This window comes from Papio anubis, chromosome 5 (genome assembly GCF_008728515.1).
Source record: "Papio anubis isolate 15944 chromosome 5, Panubis1.0, whole genome shotgun sequence".
Classification (NCBI taxonomy): domain Eukaryota; kingdom Metazoa; phylum Chordata; class Mammalia; order Primates; family Cercopithecidae; genus Papio; species Papio anubis.
The window spans coordinates 31,158,370-31,181,476 of NC_044980.1; the positions used below are offsets into that span (position 1 = coordinate 31,158,370).

The 23,107-nt window shown below is 45.8% G+C and overlaps 1 protein-coding gene across 7 annotated transcripts in view; it reads left to right on the forward strand.

Annotated features, from left to right (window-relative positions):
• Window positions 1-23,107, forward strand: part of PDZD2 (PDZ domain containing 2) — a 472,962-nt gene that overhangs the window by 284,055 nt on the left and 165,800 nt on the right. Inside the window, exon 1 of one of the 7 annotated variants that reach the window (XM_009208217.4) lies at window positions 11,309-12,604. The exons of the other annotated variants lie outside the window; for them this stretch is intronic. The gene's annotated coding sequence lies outside the window, so the exon portion shown is untranslated. Of the gene's footprint in view, window positions 1-11,308; window positions 12,605-23,107 lie in introns of those variants that run through there. 7 annotated transcript variants of the gene reach the window in all.

A 23,107-nucleotide genomic window follows, 5' to 3' on the forward strand; every position in this document is an offset into this window, starting at 1 on the left:
ACTGACAATGACATTTCAGTGCAGTAAAGTACAAAGAGTTGGAGCTTCCAAACTCTCCCCACAGTTCCAAGCTCTCCCCACGGTCTTAGTGGAATTGCGATGAGTCTTTGGTCAGTTGGTCCAGTTCATGTGCTCCAAGTAGCACGGGCAGCAGTCTGAACCCAAACCCACCTGGCTTGCAGTCCTTCCCAGAATGCCTGTTCCACAAGCCTGCCATTCATTCGGCTTGTTCTCCCCACTGTGCGGTGCCAGTTAGTTGGGCTGAGCTGGAATGCAGTTGTCTCCAGATACGGCTACTGTGAGGAGTAGCCCGCTTTCCTTTTGTCCACGATGGGGAGAAGCTTGGAACTTGGGCCAATGTCAAAAGCAAGAAACCAGCTTTGAGGCTTTCCTGAAGACCCACTTCCTCTGAAAAATCGCTCCTGATTCCCCCAGCCCATGGTGATAGGTCCCTGTGGAAACTCTGGAGTCCTCACTGCCTTTATCCATCGCTTCATGTTTGGTGTGTGTTGCCTTGTAGTGGTGGGAATCTTTTCATCTGGATACTCTTCATCTTCCCAGCAAGTTTATGTAGCGCATGTGCTTAGAGGAGACCCTTGTTAATTATTTGTCTGATTCTGGTCTTGAAAGGTAGCCGATCTCATGGACACCAGCAGGATCACACCCCGAAGCTTTAGAGAAATATCTTTAGGGATTCTTAGAAAAATTGATTTCTTAGAGCGCCCAGAGCCTTGAGAGGCATTAGACAGAATTCTTGAGCTGAAATTGGCTGGTGATATTGGCTCAGAAAATTCCTTATTCCCTCTGCCCAGTAGAGTGTGTGTTGTCACCAACTTTTGGAGCCTGTCTCTGGGGTCTTCATGTCTGTGGCAGGGTTCCTGGGAATGAGTTCAAGTCCTGGTGGAGCTGGATTGAGTTTTCAGAACCAAAATTGTCTCCATTTCTGTGAAGAAAGAAAACTCAAAGGACTGATTGGGCTGATAAGCCAGGCTGGAAAATGGGGACTTGAGCAGTTATGTATGTCCTTCAATGACTGGCAGGAGGGTGTAAGGGGCCAAGGAGGCACAAATGCCTTTAAGTGAGGGCATGGAAAGTCATCCTAAGCAAAAAGAACAAAGCCAGAAGCATCACATTATCTGATTTCAGACTATACATAAGTCTGTAATAACTAAAACAGCATGGTACTGGTACAAAAACAGGCACACAAACCAATGGAACAGAATAGAGAACCCAGAAATAATGCCACACATCTATAGCCATCTGATGTTCCACAAAGTTACCAGAAACAATGAGGAAAGTACTGTCTGTTTAATAAATGGTGCTGGGATAGCTGGTTAGCTGTATGCAGAAGAATGAAACTGGACCCTTACCTTTTACCATCTTCAAAAACTAACTCATCATGGACTAAATATTTAAATGTAAGACCTCAAACAATCCTGGAAGAAAACCTAGGAAACATCATTCTGGACATTGGCCTTGGAAAAGAATTTATGGCTAAGTCCTCAAAAGCAGTCACAACAAAAACAAAAATTGACAAGTGAGACCTAATTAAAGAGCTTCTAGTCAGGTGTGGTGGCTCACGCCTGTAATCAACACTTTGGGAGGCTGAGGCAGACGAATCACAAGGTCAGGAGATCGAGACCATCCTGGCTAACACAGTGAAACCCCGTCTCTACTAAAAATACAAAAAATTAGCTGGGCGTGGTGGTGGGTGCCTGTAGTCCCAGCTACTCAGGAGGCTGAGGTAGAGAATGCATGTGCGAACCTCGGAGGTAAAGCTTGCAGTGAGCCGGTGATCTCGCCACTGCACTCCAGCCTGGGCAACAGAGCCAGACTCTGTCTCAAAAACAAAAAAGAGCTTCTGCACAGCTAAAGAAATTATCCACAGAGTAAACAGACAACCTATGGAATGGGATAAAATATTTTGGTGCAACCCAGGCCGGGCGCGGTGGCTCAAGCCTGTAATCGCGAAAGCATTTGGGAGGCCGAGATGGGCGGATCATGAGGTCATCAGGAGATCGAGACCATCCTGGCTAACATGGTGAAACCCCGTCTCTACTAAAAAAATACAAAAACTAGCCGGCAAGGCAGGCAGTGGGCGCCTGTAGTCCCAGCTATTCGGGAGGCTGAGGAGAATGGCGTGAATCGGGAGGCGCTTGCAGTGAGCTGAGATCCAGCCACTGCACTCCAGCCTGGGCGACGACAGAGCGAGACTCCGTCTCTTTAAAAAAAAAAAAAAAATATATATATATATATATATATATATATATTTCTTAGCAAACTCTGTTTCCAACAAAGGTCTAGTATCTAGAATCTATAAGGAACTTAAACTAGTCAACAAGCAAAAACAGATAACCCAATTACAAAGTGGACCAAAGACAGGAAGAGACGTTTCTCAAGGAAGACATACAAGTGGCCAGCAAACATGAGAAAAAGCTCAACATTGCTTATCACCAGAAAAGTGCAAATTAAAACTACCATGAGATGCCATCTCACACCAATGGCAGTTATTTATGAAGTCAAGTGCCTCACGCCTATAATCCTAGCATTTTTTGGAGACTGAGCTGGGAGGATCTTTTGAGGCCAAGAGTTCAAGACCAGCCTAGGAAACGCATAGCAAGACCCTGTCTTAACAGAAAGTAAAAAAAACATTAGCCAGGCATGGTGGCATGTTCCTATAATCCAGCTACTTAGGAGGCTGTGGCAGGGGATCCCTTGAGCCCAGGAGTTTGAGGCTGAAGAGAGCTATATGATTGTGCCACTGCGCCCCAGCCTGAGCAATGCAGTAAGACTCTGTCTCTTAAAAAAAAAAAAAAAAAAAAAATGAAAAGCCAGGCCGGGCATGATGGCTTACACCTGTAATCTCAGCGCTTTGGGAGACCAAGGCGGGCGGATCACCTGAGGTCAGGAGTTCGAGACCAGCCTGGCCAACATGGCGAAACCCCGTCTCTACTAAAAATACAAATTAGCTGGTATGGCGGGTGGTGCGCGGCCTGTACTCCCACCTACTCCGGAGGCTGAGGCAGAAGAATTGCTTGAACCCGGGAGGCAGAGGTTGCAGTGAGCTGAGATTGTGCCACTGCACTCCAGCCTGGGCAACAAGGTAGAAACTCATCTCAAAAAAAAAAAAAAAAAAAAAAAAAGTAAAAGATAAAAAACAACAGATGCTAGAGAGGCTTTGGAGAAAAGCGAATGCTTATACACTGTTGGTGTGAATGTAAGTTAGTTTGGCCACTGTGGAAAGCTGTTTGGAGATTTCTCAAAGAAGTTAGAACTACCATTCCACCCAGCAATTCTGTACTAGGTATATACCTGAAAGAAAACAAATCATTCTGTCAAAAAGACATAGGCACTTTTATGTTCATCGCAGCACTATCTATTCACAATAGCAAAGACATGGAATCAACCTATGTGCCCATTAATGTTAGATTAGATAAACAAAATGTGGTATATATTCGCCATGAAATACGACACAGCCATAAAAAAGAATGAAATCATGCCTTCTGCAACAACGTAGATGCGGCTGGAGGCCATTATCCTAAACAAATTAACACAGGAACAGAAAACTAAATACTGCATATTATTCTTACAGGTGGGAGCTAAACATTGGGTATTCATGGACATAAATATGGCAACAGTAGATGCTGGAGACTACTAGAGGGGTCAGGGCCCAGGGTTGAAAAAACGTACCATGCTTAGTACCTGGGTGACAGGATCAGTTGTACTCTATACCTCAGCATCACACAGTATATCCAGGTAACCAACCTGCATATATACCCCTGGATCTAAAATAAAAGTAGAAATTCTAAAAAAGTTAAATCTAAAATAATAAAACATAGTACCATGTTGCATCATGGGGGAGAAAAAAAGTGAGGGCATGGGCTGGTCCAGCTCTTTCTGGTAGACTGTGTCAGATTGTTTGGTACTTTTAAAAACCTTCTGCTACTTTGTCTTTTAGGTGGTGTTTGTTTGTTCAAGACAGGGTCTCACTCTGTCACCCAGGCTGGAGTGCAATGGCACTGTTTCAGCTCACTGCAACCATTGCCTCCCAGGCTCAAGTGATTCTCCTGCTTCAGTCTCCCAAGTAACTGGGATTACAGGTGCCTGCTACTACACCCAGCTAATTTTTGTATTTTTTAGTAGAGACGAGGTTTCACCATGTTGGCCAGGCTGGTCTTGAACTCCTGACCTCAGGTGGTCCACCTGCCTTGGCCTCCCAAAGTGCTGGAATTACAAGCGTGATCCACCACACCTGGCCTCCTGCTACTTTGAAGTTAGACTCTCGTTGCCTGAAGTGACTGGCCCTTCCATCTAGCTCCAGAAGTTCTATGCTTATCTTTCTCAATGGACCTAATACTCATTAATGGACCTTGATTTTAAAAACTAGCCAGAGGTGACCCATGGGCCTAAGAGACGTGTGCCCTTGTCTAGGACCCAAGTCACTGGGCCACATCGATGTGCACTTGCTCTCCAGCTGTACCCCTGTTTCACAGGGGTCAGAGTCTTGCTTTGTTACCCAGGCTGGAGTGCAATGGCTTGCTCTCAGCTCACTGCAACCTCCGCCTCCCAGGTTCATTTCCTTCCTCCGTCTCCACCCAAGATGGCTCCTTCCTGAAGAAAACCCGGCCATTTCAGTATGCCTACCCTCACTGAGATGAGGGGACAAGACACGAGGCTGAGAATATGTGAGACGGAGAGAACAGGTCTCTGCCTGAGGGATGGAGTCTGAGTTAGGGTGAGCTGGGACTTTTCTGCACACAAATGGAAGTTTAAATTGAGACTATGCTGAAGGGGAGTGCAAATCAAACAGCTAAGGAGAGTGCTTGAGTATTTCACAAAGTCTTCAAAGCACTGCTTCCCTAAATATTAAAATATTTTGCTATAAAAAGATGGGGCTGGGAACCATTTGATAAAGTAAGATTTGGTCACACCAGTTAAAGGAACAGCTAGTAAACGCTTCTCCTGACCTCAGGTGATCCACCTGCCTTGGCCTCTCAAGGTGCACTTCTCAAAACCATTTGACCACAGAGTTAAGGAGCATCCTTTCATACAGCATCTTTCTTTCATAGAGCATCTTCCCAAAATATGGAATGTATTTTTGGAAAAACTAATGTCATTCAAAAAATTACAAAGAATGAAAACTTTTTTTTTTTTTTGAGTCAGAGTCTTGCTCTGTCACCCAGGCTGGAGTGCAATGGCTCGATCTCGGCTCACTGCAACCTCTGCCTCCCAGGTTCAAGGGATTCTCCTGCCTCAGCCTCCCAAGTAGCCAGGATTACAGGCATGTGCCACCATACCTGGCTAATTTTTGTATTTTTAGTAGAGGTGGGGTTTCGCCATGTTAGCCAAGCTGGTCTTGAACTCCTGAGCCCAGATGATCCACCCACCTCAACTTCCTGAAGTGTTGGGATTACAGGCCTGAGCCACCATGCCCAGCCAAGAAAAGAACCCTTGAAAAGAGAATTCAGAAGGACAGGGAAACTGTATGAAGGATCTGAGTTGAGAGTTTTGCCTTATTTTTCCGTTTACTTACTAGAACTTAGGAGTATGCTGGGCTCTGAAAGGAGATGTAGGAGGGAACCTTTCAATAAATATTGATCCATACTTGCAATGAAATAAGTACCAGAGACAAACTGTCCCCCACCCTTGCTTGGGAGCCTCGTAGAAGCTGTGACCCATCCATCCACCCGCTGCATGGCTCAGCTCGGCGTTGTGGTTTTGAATCTGAATGGTTTAGGAAGGGCATGTTGGCTCCAGACTCAGCGTCTCCTGTTGATTTTGTCTAACCTGCTTCTCTGATTCATTTAATTTTCTGCACCCTGTCAGCATTTATGCTTGCAGCCCATAGAGTGAAAGCAATCATGGTAATAATAAATGCAGTATAACCTTCTAAGAACCCATGTCACGATGCTTGCTGCAGATCATTCTTTGTGGGAGGACTGTCTTGCGCACCATCGCATGTTTAGCTGCATCTCTGGCCTCTGCCACTAGATGCCAGCAGCAATGCCCCACCCATCCTAGTTATGACAGCTTAAAATATCTGCAGACAGTGCTAAATGTCTCCTGTGGGGCAACACCTTCCCCAGTTGAGAACCACTGGCATATGTGAAAGCACAGATACATGAAAAAGAGCAGTGGAAGGCCGGGCGCGGTGACTCACGCCCGTAATCCCAGCACTTTGGGAGGCCGAGGCGGGTGGATCACCTGAGGGTCAGGAGTTTGAGACCAGCCTGGCCAACATGGTGAAATCCCATCTCTACAGAAAATACAGAAAAATTAGCCAGGTATGGTGCCGGACATCTGTAATCCCAGCTACTCGGGAGGCTGAGGCAGAAGAATTGCTAGGAGGTTGCAGTGAGCCGAGATCTCGCCACTGCACTCCAGCCTGGGCAACGAGCGAAACTCCATCTCAAGAAGAAAAAAAGAGCAGCGACTAGCATGACTATCCATGGGTTTCATGATGCGGGCATTGATATGGTTTGCATGTTTGCGCCCTCCAGGTCTCCTGTGGAAATGTGATTTCCAACGCTGGGGGCTGGGGCCTGGTAGGAGGTGACTGGATCATGGGGGAGGATCCCCCATGAATGGCTGAGCACCATCCCCTTGGTGATAAGTGAGTTCTTGCTCAGTTAATGCGAGATGAGGTTGTTCAAAGGTCTGAGACCTCTCCCCTCTAGTTCTCGCACCATGTGAAGTGCCTGCTTTGGCTCCCGTTTTGCCTGCTGCCACGAGTAAAAGCATCCTGAGGCCTCTCCAGAAGCCAGGCAGGTGTGGGCACTACACTTCCTGTATAGCCTGCAGAACCGTGTGCCACTTAAACCGCTTTTCTTTGTACATTACCCAGTCTCAGGTATTTTATAGTGGCACAAAAGCCTGAATAACATAGGCATAGATCAAGAATGGTCTCAAATACCACATCAAGGTGTTTAGGTTTTATCCTTTGGACAATGAGAAATTGAGTATTTCAAGCAGATGTTATGTATTTGCCACTGGATACCTCTGTGCAGGATATATTGGAGGGGTAGACAACTGAGGAGGTGAGAGTAGTCTAGAGTCGAGGCCCTAAAGTGTGACTCAGTACAGCAGAGGGGGACCTCAAACTTGGCATGCCCTAAAAAAACCCACTATGCAGCCAGGCACGGTGGCTCAGGCTTGTAATCCCAGTACTTTGGGAGGCCAAGGCTAGTGGATCACTTGAGGTCAGGAGTAGAGTTGACAGGACCTACCAGCAAAGGGTGGAGGGGAGAGAGGAGCCAAGGGCGACTCAGTTGTGCTACAGTGACGGGGAATTGGCATAAGTTGGAAGAGGAGATACAGGAGGAGGAACCTGTCTGAGGGAGAGCATAGTGGCATTGTTGGTTTGAGACAGGGTCTCTTTTGCCCACGCTGGGGTATAGTGGTGCAATCTCAGCTCACCGCAGCCTCTGCCTCCCAGGTTCAAGCAATTCTCCTGTCTCTCAGCCTCCTGAGTAGTTGGGATTACAGGTGTGTACCAGTATGCCTGGCTAATTTTCGTATTTTTAGTAGAGATGAGGTTTCACCATGTTGGCTAGGATGGTATCAAACTCCTGACATCGTGACCCACCTGCCTCAGCCTCTTGAGTAGCGGGGATGACAGGCGTACACCACTGTGCCTGGCTAATTTTTGTATTTTTAGTAGAAATCGCATTTCACCGTGTTGGCCAGACTGGTTTTGAACTCCTGACATCAAGTGATCCACCTGCCTTGGTCTCCCAAAGTACTGGGATTATAGGCGTGAGCCACTGCGCCTGGCCGCATCGTGGGTTTTTTAGGGCAGGCTGAGTTTGAGGTCCCTGCAGGACACCCAGCTGCAGCTGGGCAGGAGGTCAGGGTCTGAGCTCAGAAGAGAGATGGAGATTGAGGAGCTGGTGGCTCTTACTTGGTTGCTGTAGCTATGGAAGTAGAGGGGATAATCCAGGTGACAGGAGGGAGGAACAAAGGAAGAAGCTGGTGCCCCTCCAAGGCCCACCCTGGCCTGGCGGGAGGAAGGAGACTGAAAAGAGGGGGCCAGAGAGCTGGAGGCAGCTCTGTCCACCCGAGGCTTATGGCTAATGGAACAGATTTGACAGCTAAGAAACAGATCTGTATATGATGAAGGCCCCAGAGCATGACGGTCAGTGTATGCTGCCAGCGTTGTGTGAGTTGAGGGTGTGTGAACTCCAGGAGGGCTGGATGGGAGGGTGGGGGGTGGGCCACAGCCACATGGAGCATTCTTGGGTGTGATTCTGAACCCTCTCCATTGATGGCAGAAGTTAGAAGGGAACTGCTTCTCCAAATTTGCAGGCCCAGGTCCTCCCCACTTGCACAATCGGCAGGGTGCTCCCCATCAGCAGATATTATCATCTCCCATCAAGGGGCAGGAAAACAAACCTTGTTTGCTTTCATAACTTTCTGTGTGTGATTTTTGACTGGGGGATGGGAAAAGGGGAGAAGGAAATATTAGTGCTTCCTGTTGTCTTCAAGACCATTTATGAATTGCATTTTACGGTCTTTTCATTTTGTGACATCAAGCATATGAAGCATGATAGCCATAGAACTGGCCAATGGAAAAATGTAAAGAAAACCCAACCGGGTGCAGTGGCTCATGCTTGTAATCCTAGTACTTTAGGAGGCCGAGGCAGGCAGATCACCTGAGGTCAGGAGTTTGAGACCAGCCTGGCCAACATGGTGAAACTCCATCTCTACTAAAAATACAAAAATTAGCTGGACATGGTGGTGTGTGCCTGTAATCCCAGCTACCCGGGAGACTGAGGCAGGAGAATCACTGGAACCCAGGAGGCGGAGGCTGCAGTGAGCCAAGATTGCGCCATTGCACTCCAGCCTGCCTGGGCGACAGAGCGAGACTGTCTCAAAAAAAAGAAAAGAAAGAGAAAATCCAGGCTCCATTGACTTCACACACTTAATATAAAAGTTCCCATTTTAATAATTTTAAATATGTAGTTTTGTGTCATTAAGTACATTCACACTGTTGTGTAACCATCACTACTATCCATCTCCAGAAGGCTTTTCCTCTTGCAAAACTGAAACTCTGGATCCATTAAGCAGTAACTTCCCATTCTTCCTCTCCCTAGCCCCTGGCACCCACCATTCTACTTTCTGTCTCTGTGAATTTTACTATTCTGAGTGCCTCATATGTTTAAAATCATACAGGGTTTGTCCTTTTATAACTGGCTTATTTCACTTAGCATGGTGTCTTTTTTTTTTTTAAAGACAGCTTTTCACTCTCTTGTTGCCCAGGCTGGAGTGCTATGGCTAATCTCGCTCATTGCAACCTCTCTGCCTCCTGCTCAAGCTTATTCTCATGCCTCATCCTCCGAGTAGCTGGGATTACAGGTGTGTGCCACCATACCTGGCTACTGCTTGTACTTTAGTAGACGGGTTTCACCATGTTGGCCAGGCTGGTCTCTAACTCCTGACCTCAAGTGATCCACCTGCCTTGGTCTCCCAAAGTGCTGGGACTACAGGCATGAGCCACTGCGCCCGGCCAGCATAGTGTCTTTTCAAAACTCATCCAAATAGTAGCATGTGTCAGAATTTCCTTCCTTTTTATGGCTGAATAGTATTCCATTGTACATATGTTTCACGTTTTCTGTATCTATCCATCAGCGGATGGTTAGATTGCTTCCACCTTTTGGTTACTGTGTGAAATATCGGGGGTGGGAATATCCATTTGTGTGTCTGCTTTTGGTTCTTGGGTTTATACCTGGGGTGTCCCTTGGCTTTCGCTGTATGATTGACTCCTGCTGGGTACCTCTGGGACTGCTCTCTTTGTTACCTTTCTGTTCTAGCTTCTGGGAGAATCTTAGGTGTGTCCCTGGGCTGGGTTTTGTGACCAGCTGGAGAGCCATTACTGAGCCCCTGCCTGCAAAGATCCACACCTTGTCCACTGGCACCATCCTAGAGTTTGAATCAGGAAGATTGACGTTCTAACCTCAGTACTTCCACTAATGTGCCCTGTGATGTTGCAAAGCTTGCTCATCTTCCTGTGGGCCTCTGTTTCCGCATGAAAACAATGAGAAAGTAGAACTCAGTGATCTTCGGGGTCCCTCCCAGGTGATGGACAGTGAATGCACAGTGGTCTCCTAAGCCCGGTGACCAAGGAACCAAGGTGGGCACGAAGAAGGCAGAGCCCCAGATGCCTGCCATGGATAATGCGATTCAGCTTCCCGGAAACCTGGGGCGGTTAGATGGCTTGTGTACTTGCTGAATTCTGGCACATGCTACCTGGCTTGTTTTGCGAGTAAATGTAGCAGTAATTCCCCTTAAAGCAAAACTATATGTTATATATTATCCACCCTTTGTTGAGAGAATGGGACAAAGAGAGGCGGGATAACTGGTTTTACCATAGATTTTTGGCAGATGTCACCAACTAATACTGTCAAGAATATTTTATAGGCAAATTTTACCTGTTGTGGGGACTGCAGTTTGGTCACAGGCCAAGGCAATTTTAATCTTTTTCCCTCAAAGAAAAAAAAACTAAAGTGCAGACTTCCTTCTCCTTAGCTTGAACTGTGAGCAGGAGTCCACGCTTTCCTTAACTAGGAAGGTGAGTTCCAGGAAGTTACCACATGATCAACTTTCAGGCCTCTCCAGTGCACATAAAAATTGTGGACTTGCCTGGGGCTCCCTGCTGGTGTTTGGAGAGTAGGAACTAATCCTCCCATTAGTTCTTTTTCTGCCCCACCAGGGAACCATCACATCTACCAATGACTTTGTGCCTTCTTTATCTCATCTGTAAAAGGCGGATCCTGTTTTTGTTTTCAAGAATGTGTTAGGGTATTGGGATGACTAGGACCCGTTCGGAGCACATGTGAAAATGTATAGCATTTTCTTTCTAGGAGACACTTTAACCATCTAATTAAAAAAAAAAAAAAGACTTAAGTCCAGATACTAGACCATCAGTTTTTTAATATGTGGAAAATTTAGAAGCAATTTTCAAAAATTTCTCACTGTGACTGGAACTAGGTTATGACAATACAAGGCTCCTAGGGGAAAAATTTATACTGGATAAAACTCGAAAATAAATGAGTATACTAAAAAACACCAAAAATCTGACCGGGGTGGTGACTCACACCTGTAATCCCAGCACTTTGGGAGGCCAAGGTGGGCAGATGACTTGAGACCAGGAGTTTGAGACCAGCCCGACCAACATGGTGAAACCCCATCTCTACAAAAAATAGAAAAATTAGCCAGGCATGGTGGCCGGCGGCTATAATTCCAGCTACTCAGGAGGCTGAGGCAGGAGGATCGCTTGAACCCGGAAGATGGAGGCTGCAGTGAGCTGAGATTACTCCACTGCACTCCTGCCTGCGCAACAGAGCCAGACCCTGTCTCAAAGAAAAAAAAAAGAATAGCTGCGAGAAGTAAATAGAGGATGTTTGCTCCTATTTTGTTCCTTACAAGTATAGCTAACAAAGAACCTTGTGAGTATTGGAATAATAAAATGTCATTCCCATTTAAGTTGCGCGTGTAAATTTTTAGACCTGCACCACAGGTTTTTAGAATCTTTGTCTCTGGCTGTTGGATCATGAAAGACCCCTTTTGCTTCAGCTGTAAAACAAGGCAAATTTTACACATAATAGAAACCACTATATATGTGTATTGGTTTAGGGAAGCCTATTTTTTAACATTCTGTTTCCTGATAAAACCTTAGAAAAATCATACTGTGCTTAAAAGTTGCAGAAGTTCTCAGCAGCTCAAGGGCTGACTGACGATTTCTGGTTTTGCTGGTACTTGTCTACAATGGAAGTTGGAAGCTTAGTCGGAGTAGAAAAGTTGTAAATTTGGTGCCTTCGTGACAAATGGCTTTTATTTCCCAATAGATTTCTTTATAAAATAATTTAAACTCTTGATTTTTGTTTGCATTTGAATGCAATTTAAAAAAAAAAATCTGGCCCTTTAATAAGTGCAAGACATTAAATTTTTTGTGAAATATTAGGTCACTGGGTGGAAAGTTTCTTCCCTGATCATCCTAGCTTCACATTTTTAGTTATGTGAAGTACACATATTGATAATATTTTGGTTTTCTCCTGCCTGAAATCTTCAGTCCACCTCCATGACAGTCTGTAGAATGAAGCAGCTGTGGTCCGTGGCCAGGTGTGCGTCCTTTGCTGATGGAAGAGCTGATCTGCAGATACCTGCAGGAGGAAGCCATGCATGACGTCTGCTGGGATATGATTTCCCCCCATGCTCCTGGAAAATTAGAACCGTTTATAGCAGCCTGGTTCCAATACACTGGCAGGGCAAGGATTGGCTCGTTCTCTTACAAACACAGTGCGGCTGGATGCACTCATAAATGAAAAATGATCTGAGTGCTGTGGGTGGGTGGGGCTCCGGAGCTCAGGAGGTGAAGCCGGGAGGAGAGAGAGAGAATCTGCTCCTCAGTTCCACAGAGCATGGGGAGCTGGCAGGAAGTTGGAGCACGCATGGCGCAGCTTGTGTTTTTGTTGATAGTTAATAACCCAGGACTTTAAAGACCTGAATGGAGAAGGGAAATGAAGCACAACCAACTTTGGAGTCCGTCCCATTCCAGAGGCTGCTGAAGCATAGCAGACCACGCTCACCTGACCAGCTCATAAAGCAGGTAGGAGGGGAGACCTGAGCGGTGAAGAGAATCACATTTTCTCTCTGAACACAACTTACAGGTCCTCCAAGGGTTTATTATTTTTTAATTACATGAGAGATGAGCAGGTAATAGTAACATAAAAGACTCAGCTTGAATTGTGTTGATGTCTGCCCAAGCAAGAGTTTTCTCAGTTACTAGTTTGATGACCAAATGACAGTTTTATTCTGAGAGTTGCTTTAAGAAAAAAAAAAAAAAAACAAAAGCATGCAGCATTGAAGCTAAAACTCATTTAAAAATTGGCAGATGATAAATGAACTGCAGACACTCTGTTTTAGAACAAATACTTTGAAGGGAGTCAACCGGAAACTGATTTTCAGGCTTGACTGTGGCTATATTTTCATATTTCAGAGCCAACGAGGTGCTCACTAATTTTTGCTGGCTTTTGTAAGAAAGGAGGTGGATGTATAACAGCTGTGAAATATCCAGAAATTGACTGGGATCCAGAGTGAAGCCCGAATGCACTAATGTTTTCTCCATTAAGGCAGGCTGCCTCTGCTCGGCTTCTAAGTCAAGGCATTGGAAAGCAGTGTGAAAGTGAAGTGTGAATCCTGAATTATTTGTCATGGAGTTGGGGGAGTGCAGAGGGTTGGAAACTGTCACAGTGACGTTTCACACTCAGAGGTAGAAAATAAATGGGGAGGACCATGGGTGGCAGCCACATGCAAGGATAATTTTAAAACGGATTTTTGATTCCCATGATTGTAGCCGAGTCTCAGGGTGTTCTTTCCGTTGTCAAGGTTTGGGGCTTGTGATAAGAGAATTAGAACAGAATGAAGATCCTCTCCAGCCCCAGGTTCTGAATCGTTTCTAGGCTTTGCTTCTCCTGGGCACTGGGATGATCTGATGTGTTTTCCCCCACGAATGAAGTGGCCAGAGTGTTGGGGGATTGGGCTAAGTAGGTTGGATAGAAATGGCGCGTGTGGTCAGCCTGAGAAGAACGTCAGAGGTAGGTAGAGAACTTTGTTTCGGCGGAATAGCCCAGCCTGAATCCTGGAACTCTTTTGCATTGAGGTTTGGAGAACCTCAACGGCTTCAGCCCCGTAGCCACAGGGGTGTGTCTGAAAAGGCAAAAGTGGGAGCTGCTTGGGTTGCTACTTACTGCCTGGCTGGCATCCTCATGCTGTGGTCATCCTCATGCCATGGTGCCCACGTTTTGTGGCTTTGCATTTTAGTCCTGGAGGGCTGGGGGGTGGCTGTGTTGAGTCAAGCAAACCCACACATAACCCACACATCATTGCTAGTCTCTTTCTCCGCGTGATTTCTCAGCATTACACAGCTAGCCTTCTATGGGAGGAGGAACAGCACCTCCTGTAGTCTTTTAGGAAACTTTTTCACCCCATATTCCTACCATCCCCACCCCAATTCTTGCCCTTTCTTGCCTACTGTCCACCTGTTGTGTGTGTCCCCTTTGTCTCCCACCCTTCAGACTGATCTGTCCCAGGTGCTATCTGCAGTGACTTAAGCTGAGTTGGGGACAGGCTCCTTCCCAGGGTTCCTGCTGGAAGCGGTGTTCAGCAAGCTATGGCCCTTAGGCAACTCCAGCCTGTCCTAGCCTGTTTTCATATGGCCTGGGAGCTAAGAATGTGTCTTATGTTTTAAAGAGTTGAAGAAACAAAGAATATAGGACAGAGATAGTGACCCACAAAGCCTATCTGAAGTTTAGAAAAAGACATTTGCTGGTTTGCTGGTCAGACTGTTGATTTCCCCCCCCCCCCTAGAGACAGAGTTTCACCATGGTGGCCAGGTTGGTGTCAAACTTAAGACCTCAAGTGATCCACCCACCTCAGCCTCCCAAAGCACTAGGATTACAGGCGTGAGCCACTGCTCCCAGCACCCCACCTTGACCTGTTGATTTTTTAATATCATTGGTGAATACTGTGATTAGCGGGTTGATGCAGCAAATTAAGTCCTCAGCAATTTGAACGGGCTCTTGTTTGGGAAACTGATTTTAGTTTCTTAGTCTGTATTAAATGCTATCACCTCCAAATGGGTAAATTCAGGATTTAGGAAGTTGAAGCTTTTCTGCAGGGTCCCAACAATAGTAAAGAAATACTAGATGAACTGTGTGCCTGTGGTTGGATTTTCACCCTCTTTCCTGGTTTATGAACCCGCTGGAGAAGACAACTAAGAGGCCAGCCATGTATTGACTGTGCGCCCTACTGGAAGAACCCAGTGGGAACCAAAACTCTGCTAACACATACAAGTCATTCACTTCTTTCTCTTTTGCGTACTGAATGCTGGCTAGACTTCCACAATCTGAGAGTGTTTGGTGTTGCCACTTTGAAAAAAAAGATGTTTTTCGTAATTAAAAAGAAAAAAAGACAGCTGAATACCATGTTTTCTCATATTTAGAACAATGTTTCTTTATTGCACTCTAAGAAAGCTTACTGTAGGCCCTCCAACCTTACCCCTGAACACGCAGTTCTCCTCTACCCAGCACGGTATTTCATTGTTAATGTCATTTCTAATAAAGGAAGAGGAAAATCTGGTGACCTTGTTCATGTTTAACTTCAGGCCTCGATATGGAGCCGTCTTGTGTAAGTAGCTTTTTGTCCATTGCAGAAACACAGGAAAGCATCTCACAGGAGATTGTCGTTTACTACCAGGACATTTCAACGATCTCTCCTCCTGTATTTGGAAATTGGATGTTGTCAGTAGAGAAGAATGGGGGTGGGGCCCAGTTTGACAAAACAAGTGAGGAAGGATGAAAATATGAGAAGTATGGCGCCCCGCAGGAGGTAGGGCCTGGAAAACAAGATGGCGCCTGTACGCTTGATGAGCCAGGCTGTCAGAGCTGGGAGGGGTGGGTCCTTTAGTCTGCCATGGGAGCTGGGCAGCACTTCTGTATTTAGAAAAGGGGTTGGCCCTGAATTTAGAGATTAAGCAACCTGCTGTTCCTGTATGCACTGGAATTTCAGACAGAGTCAGAAACCTGATTTGCGTAACTGCTGAAACTCAACTGCAAACCAACCAGACTGAGGTCTGGACTCCCCAGGCCAAGGGGCAGTCAGGAATCAGCACGTGGGAGAATGTATTAGGCTTGCCCAAGAGGGAGTGGTGCTGTGTGGCCAGATGCAGTGAGGCGGGCTGTGGGGTGAAGGGTCGGCTTTGGGTTCCCAGAAGGCTCGGGCTGGAGGGTGAGTAACCTCTTCCTCTGCATGGGTAGGCAGCGTGTGTCAGAATTCTAAAACTTACCTGGTACCACACGGTAGCCCGTGGCACCTTTTTGCTTCTGAGCCATGCAACCAAGCTGGCTCCTAAAGAGGCAGAAACCACTGACGTCCAATCACTTTGGCGTGCAAGCCATGAGCAGCCCTTAACAAGCCAACTCATCTGTACAGTGTTGTGAGGGCTGAGTGTCCAGCCCAAAGCTGGAGCATCTGTCATCTCCCTTTGGCTATGGAAACAGGGCTGGAATCTGACATCTATTTATCTTTTTTTTTCCTGATGGTGAATAGGATCAAAGACCAAGCCAGACGTCTGCATATATGCGTAAAGCGTGTAAACTTGAGAGGAACAGCCAGGCAAAATAGAAGTTATGATTCTGAATTCAAGAAAACTTGTAACCGTGTCTATAAAAGGGAATCAATAATTTCGTGGCTCAGTGGCCAGCAGGGGATCCCTTTCTGTGGCTTTGTGTTTACATACAAGCTGTGCCCCTCTGAAGAGCTTTTGTAGGTGATACAGTCTCTCACTTCCAAATGCGAGTTCTATACGTTACCTGCGGTGGGCACTGGGGGTGGAGCACATGCCATGGAGATCCCGACTGGAGCCCTGCCTTTCCTTGGTGACCGGGGAACAAGATAGCAACATTCTCCCTCCATGGATGTGGCAACTGTTCCTTGTAGCACAGCATGCCCCATTGTGACTTCTTCTGTTGTCTTTGCTGTCCCTTGTGGGCCCATCTGCCCAGATTGCCTTTGTTAAGTGCAGGTGTGCCTCACTGGATAGCCACACTGTAACTCCCCAGATGACCTCAGCAGGGCACGTCATCAGCCCTGCACCACGAGGTCCCTACACCACGAGTCAGGCCGTGACAGTGGTTGACTTGGGACTCTAGATCTGCCTTCCCTTTCTTTCAGGATCTCTTCCTGCAGAATCAACCCAACTATATTTGACATGCAGCAGAGGAACTCGGTCCTTAAAGGGACCAAAAGTGACTCATTTGGTAGAAGAGAAGGATCACCCGATAGTCTGTATTTTTTGTAATTTTGAGGTTTGGAGGCTGTCAGGTAGCCCAAAGCCAAATAACACCCAGACCATCTCTTTGCCTTTCTCATTTCAACACTTCCCAAATTAGAAGATGGAAACCAAGTTGGAAATTGGCAGAGTAAGGTGAATCTGAGGAGGGCGTGAAGTGGCCCTTGAGAATCCGTTTGGTAAAAAGTCTCTATTTCAGTGAGACACCTGAGACCACAGGAGCAGAACATCAGTGCAGATGACTCCCAGTGAAGGGCAGATAAATGTTCTTCTGTTTATGTATTGTGTTTTTCCAAGGCTTGCCGTTTTTAATAAAAACTTAAAATTCTTACAAACTCTCCTCCTCATCCCCGTGCTCTGCTCCCCCCCCCCAAAAAAGTGGTTCTGCAGTGAACAATTTAGATTTCCACACAAATCATAACAAAAATGGAAGGACCACAAGCCATGAGGTGAATGGCAGGAGATTCAAGGGTAGCAGAGCTGGTCTTCATTTGAATGGCGTGAATCCCAAAATTCATCATGGTGCTCTTAACGGAATAGCAACCTTTCACTCTTGCCTTCTGCACCAACATTTCTGCCCCTTTGGCAAAAGCGTTCGTTTTTCTCTTGCTGGCCACTTCCACCAGCAAGAGGAGGATCTGCTTTGCCATGAGTTTGCAACACTTTGACTTCAGTTCCCAGACAACTGCCCATGGGGTAGAGGCTTGACTTTTGGCAGTAAGCTGCTGGCTTTGGAAAACATCACGGGTATTTTATTGTAACAGATGCAAGACAGTTTTGGCAGGGGAGCAATAAAGACCTGGAGGGGAAACAGAAAATTACATCTAAGTGCTATAGGAAAGAAGGTGGCAAAAAATAAAGGATGCAGTTTGAATTTGTAGAGCTAAGTCCTTTGCACAATCTGTTTTACAGGCTAGAACTTGCTTGACTTCAGTTTATCCCTCAAGTGAGTCAAGGAATGTTAAAAGAGAATGAAATGCTGAAGCTGTGAAATGTATGTACTTGGGGACAGCTTGGTGTTTGAGGATGTTATTGGGGTCCCACTGGCCCATCCAAACTTTATGTGATGAAAATCCTGCTGTTTTCATACTGCTGAGACATTAGATGATCTTATACCTGTGTCTAATTAGACATTTATAACAAGTTTGTTAGGGTAGTAGGAATTTTTTTTTTTTTTAATTTATTTATTATTATTATATTGTAAGTTGTAGGGTACATGTGCATAACGTGCAGGTAGGGTAGTAGGAATTTTAACTTTTCATCTTAAAAGTGAACAGATTCAGCCATTTCAGTGGAAGAAACATCAGTCTTCGCTATAGTCTTCTGGTGGCTTCATTCATTATATTTTTTGCCACTGGGATTTCAAAATGGGGATAGAATCTGCTATCAGTTTTAGTATGTGTTTTGTTTTTTAATTATGTGGGTTCTTCATCTACTCCAGAAACAACCTCTGGGTCACTCTAAAACCTAAGCAGTCTTGAAGCCAGGATCTCAAACCTTGTAAGTTAGTCACTATTCTAGGCCAAATCACAGTGAATAATATAGCACTGATTGTTAAGATCGTTTTTAGTCTGATGTGATTTACTATGATAGGCTCTTGTTATCCACAGATTGACTCTGAAATCTGTGAGGTTTCCTCTGCTTTCAACCTATTTTTTTTTTTTATTGCTCTATCTTACGTGATTAGCCCTGGAACCAGGATAGGTGGAGAACTAGGTCAAGATGATAATGCAACTGACTAGTCATAGGATGTTCGGACTGCAAGGTTTAGAGATGTATTTTTTAGGTGACTAAACCTAGATAAAGAGAAGCTAAGTGTGAGTGCTATCCTATGTGTGTGTTTGGGCATGTGTGTGTGTGTGTCAGGGAGGGAGAAATGTAATTATTTCATGGCACTCACATGGACCTGGAGACACGGCTCTTTTTGAGCAAAACTTTTTTTAAAGAGACAGAGTTTCACTCTCTTACCCAAGCTGGCATGCAGTGGTTTGATCCTAGGTTGCTGTAACCTTGAACACCTGGGCTCCAGTAATCCTCCCACCTCAGCTTCCCCAAGTACTGAGATTATAGGTGTGAGCCACTGCACCCGGCCAAACAAAACTCTTTATGTAAGACTGTGTCTCAGTTTGTAGGTCTGCCTTCTCTTTTGTAAACATGGTCCAAACACACTCACATGGTTTGTTTTTGTTAGAGAAATGCCTCGTGGTGTCGTAACAACTTTTCTGTGAGAGTTCAGACCAGTGTCAGATGAACTCCCCAAGGTTGATGTGCTCGGTTCCATTTTGCTTTCACGGCACTTGGGTTGGTGTGAGGGGAAAATAGCCTACAGAACAGTCTAAGATGCTTTGGATGTATAGTTTTGAAATTGAGAGACAAGGCCGGGCATGGTGACTCACGCCTGTAATCCCAGCACTTTGGGAGCCAAAGGCAGGTAGATCTGAGGTCAGGAGTTCGAGACCAGCCTGGCCAACCTGGTGAAATCCTGTCTCTACCAAAAATACCAACATCTGGGCGTGGTGGCACGCGCCTGTAATCCCAGCTACTCCAGAGGCTGAGGCAGGAGAATCTCTTGGACACGGGAGGCGGAGGTTGCAGTGAGTCGAGACTGCGCCACTGCACTCCAGCCTGGGCGACAGAGCGAGACTGTGTCTCAAAAAAAAAAAAAAAAAAGACAAATCGATTTTGGCTTTTCCTGAAAATGGATCTTATTTTGAGAACCACAGTTGACACGACTGTGGAAAGTGTTGCTTATTCTTGGCAAGAAAACTACCCTGAAAAGGTGCTTGTGATCCAGGAGACAGAAGCCTGCCCTAGGCACTCTGGCAGAGCTGGGGGAACTGTTCGGAACTCAGCATCAGTAGTTTGTATTAAATCCACATTTGTATGGTAGGACCCACCCAGATGAAGAAGGCGCATCCTAAAAAGCGGGATTATTTTAGTTACCCTGTGTAATGGTATTCAGAATATATCATGGAATGTACATGCGGAATGTAATATTTCTGCTTCAGAAATATTTAGAACCCAACCTAGAGGGTTTGATCCAAAGGATGTATTAAACACTTGCGTGCTTAGCTATGTAGAAGCCACAAGACAAAAAGAAGCCGACGAGGCAAATGCAGTCACTGTCAGAGAAGGAAGTGGTTTGACCAGCTTGTGCTCAAGCTAAATCAGACAGAGAGGCAGATATAGGGCACAACACTCTCTTTATTCCTTTTGCACAGGATCTTTAAGCATCTCTCCATCTTAACCTGGATTCTATTAATAGATTTCAGAGGGACTGTGAACCTGGAAGGGAAGAAAACTGTAGCTCAAATTTAGTATTTCCTTCAATAATGGATGTAGGCAGCAAAGGACAGTAGTATTAGCAATCCTTATGTCTTTGTCACCAGCACAAATGATACTCATTATTGGTAGCAGATAAATCCCAATATCATCTACACTCATTACTACTTTGAGACTATGTCAGCTAGTCTGTTTAGCAACTGTGTTACTAGATCTTCAAATTCAGTGTAACAAAGAAGCACATACAGTTTACTGCATTACAAATCTTTAAATATTTAGGGTATTGTTTTTCCAGATAATTGAATTTCTTTCTAATCCTATGCATTTCATGCATTTGAAATACAATTTTTGAAACTTTACCAGGTAGCCAGAGAATCTACAGCACAAAATAATGAGAGAAGGAAGAAAAGGAACCCTGTCTTCATGTACTCGAGTACATTTGATATTTACTTAGATCTTCATTTGCCAGGGAAAAAATAAGATCCAGGACAGTGTGGTATGTTCTAGCCTATCCCCAGGTGACTGAGGGATATTGATAAAATGCTGTAGGCCTGGGGTGGGGCCTGAGATCTCTGCTTTTGTAACAAGATCAGAATAGCCAGGCTGTAGCCTACAGCAATTCAGATAAGAACCTCTGTTTTCCAAACTCACTTCCTATAATGTTGATAAATCTTAGTTGTAGGTAGCTTAGTTGTAGTATTGCAACATGTAGTTGTGGGAAGAGACGTTCCAGGAGAGAAAATGTGGGAAAATCCCAGAAGACAGACTCACCTGCTTCGAAGTGTATATGTTGCCTCCTTTAGATCCCAGAGTAACTGCCCTGTTGGGATGTTAATTAGGTGGAAGCTCAGGCTTTGGGAGAGGCTGCCAAGGTGGAGGGTGGCGTGGCAGCATGTGCACGTGTGTTCCCAGGTGACTCTCATGGTGTGTGTTCCCTGGGAAGCGGCTGCAGCTGCGCCTTGGAGGGGCCACTTCCTGGGCTCATGGCCCGTGTGCACCAGGTGAGCTGTGAGCTGAGCCATGCGCTGCAGCTGCTTGCCTGTAGCCAATTACCTCAGCCCTGCTGGGTGCAGAAGAGGGCAGATTACCATCTGATCCCATACATGTGTGCGGACCAGATGCTCTGCGCTCAGGAGCATTGTGTATATGGCTTTCTTCTTTCCAGAAGGGAGATTTATTAAGTGTGTCATTGGATGATGCAAGTTGTATATCTTTGTAAGATTTTCATAGACGTTTGCAAGTTAGAGAAAGGTCCTTTGGCAGAGTATCAGGGAGTAAACATGTCCCTGTACCTCTGCAGCCCAAGCAGCTCCTTTAATAGCTCCAGAACCCCGAGATCTGACCGACTGGCCCCTAATGGTGTGCTTTTGGCCTTGGTCAAACCACTTATGTCACAGGCCAACTGGTGACTTCACAGAGTGGCGCTTATAAACAGAAATCTAATTTTGTGTGTGTTTATCAAAGGTTATCAGCGGCCTGGAAACTGACTCATGCTCATCAAATTCCCAGGAGGCTGGCATTGTGCAGTCCAAAGCCAGGCTATTGATTCCTAGTGAAGGAGGGATTCTTCGAGTGGCCAAAGATGTTATTGCCATCTCTTGTTGGTTTCTGTTATCTCAGTCCTATCTTCTAGGGGAGAGAGGTGGTTGACTATGAGAACATCATATGGAATATGTCTTAAGGGATGTTCTAGGATTCTAGATACAGCGTCCCCGTTCATGTAGAGGGCTGAAGAACCACACCAAAATTCTGTCTTTGGGTTTGCCTTTACTAGATTGCCTTGAGAAACTCTCCTCAACCCTGTTTTTCCCCCTTGTTCTCTTCCTTACAGGAACCCCCCAGGGTGTTCTCCCGCAGGTTTCATAGTTTCAGACTCTGCCTGCCTGAGACCACATCGTCTCCCCTGGATTGGATCCAGGTGCTTCCTGGGTCTCCTCCCCTAGGAAGTGTCTTGAAGGAGATGGGCATGAGGATGGGGACAGGTGCACAGCCATGATAGGGTGATCCTTACTCTTTCCGGTATTCCTACTCCTTCTTTTTTCCTCTTTTTATTTCTACTCTTGAGGTAAACTTTCTGTAGCCCCAAGAGTGTTCATCTTAGCCTTGAGGAAGCACAGGTGGCACCTCATGACTGGAAGAATTCTCCCGGGCAAACATGCTGTTTTATTTTTATTTCTCTTTTTGAGATGGAGTCTCCCTGTGTCACCCAGGCTGGAGTGCAGTGGCACGATCCCGGCTCACTGCAACCTCCGCCTCTCGGGGTCAAGCGATTTCTCCTGCCTCAACCTCTTGAGTAGCTGGGACTGCAGGCGTGCGCCACCACGCATGGCTAATTCTTGCATTTTTAGTAGAGATGGGGTTTCACCATGTTGGCCAGGCTGGCCTCGAACTCCTGACCTCAAGTGATCTGCCTGCCTCGGCCTCCCAAAGTGCTGGGAGCACAGGCGTGAGCCACCGCGCCGAGCCAAACATGCTGTTTTATACCAGTCTCTGCAGGAAGAGTCCCAATTAATTATCTGTGTTCTTAGTTCCCAAAGTCTATTGTGTGAACCTGACTGCATCCCGAGAGGCATTTCAGGAAGTACAGATTGTTGGACCCTCCGGCGGGTCTGGGTGGGGTCTAGAGTCATATTTGTAAAATATTCCTTGGGAGTAAAGGAATTCCTTGGATCGTGCCCCCACCATGTCAGAATGTTTTTATGGCACGGCTGTCCTACCACCAATGAGTGATAGATGATTAGGAGGTCCCTTATTTATACGTTTTTGCTTAAATCTTTACTGAACAACTGTCGTTTTACAAAGCAGTCCCTTTTTCTTCAAATAAAAGGCTCCCTAGATTATTATTTTTGTTTCGTTTTGTTTTTTGTTAAGAAACGGTATTGCTCTGTTGCCCAGGTTGGAGTGCACTGGGGCAATCATAGCTCACTGTCACCTTGAGCTTCTGGGCTCAAGCAATCCTCCCACCTCAATTTCCCAAGT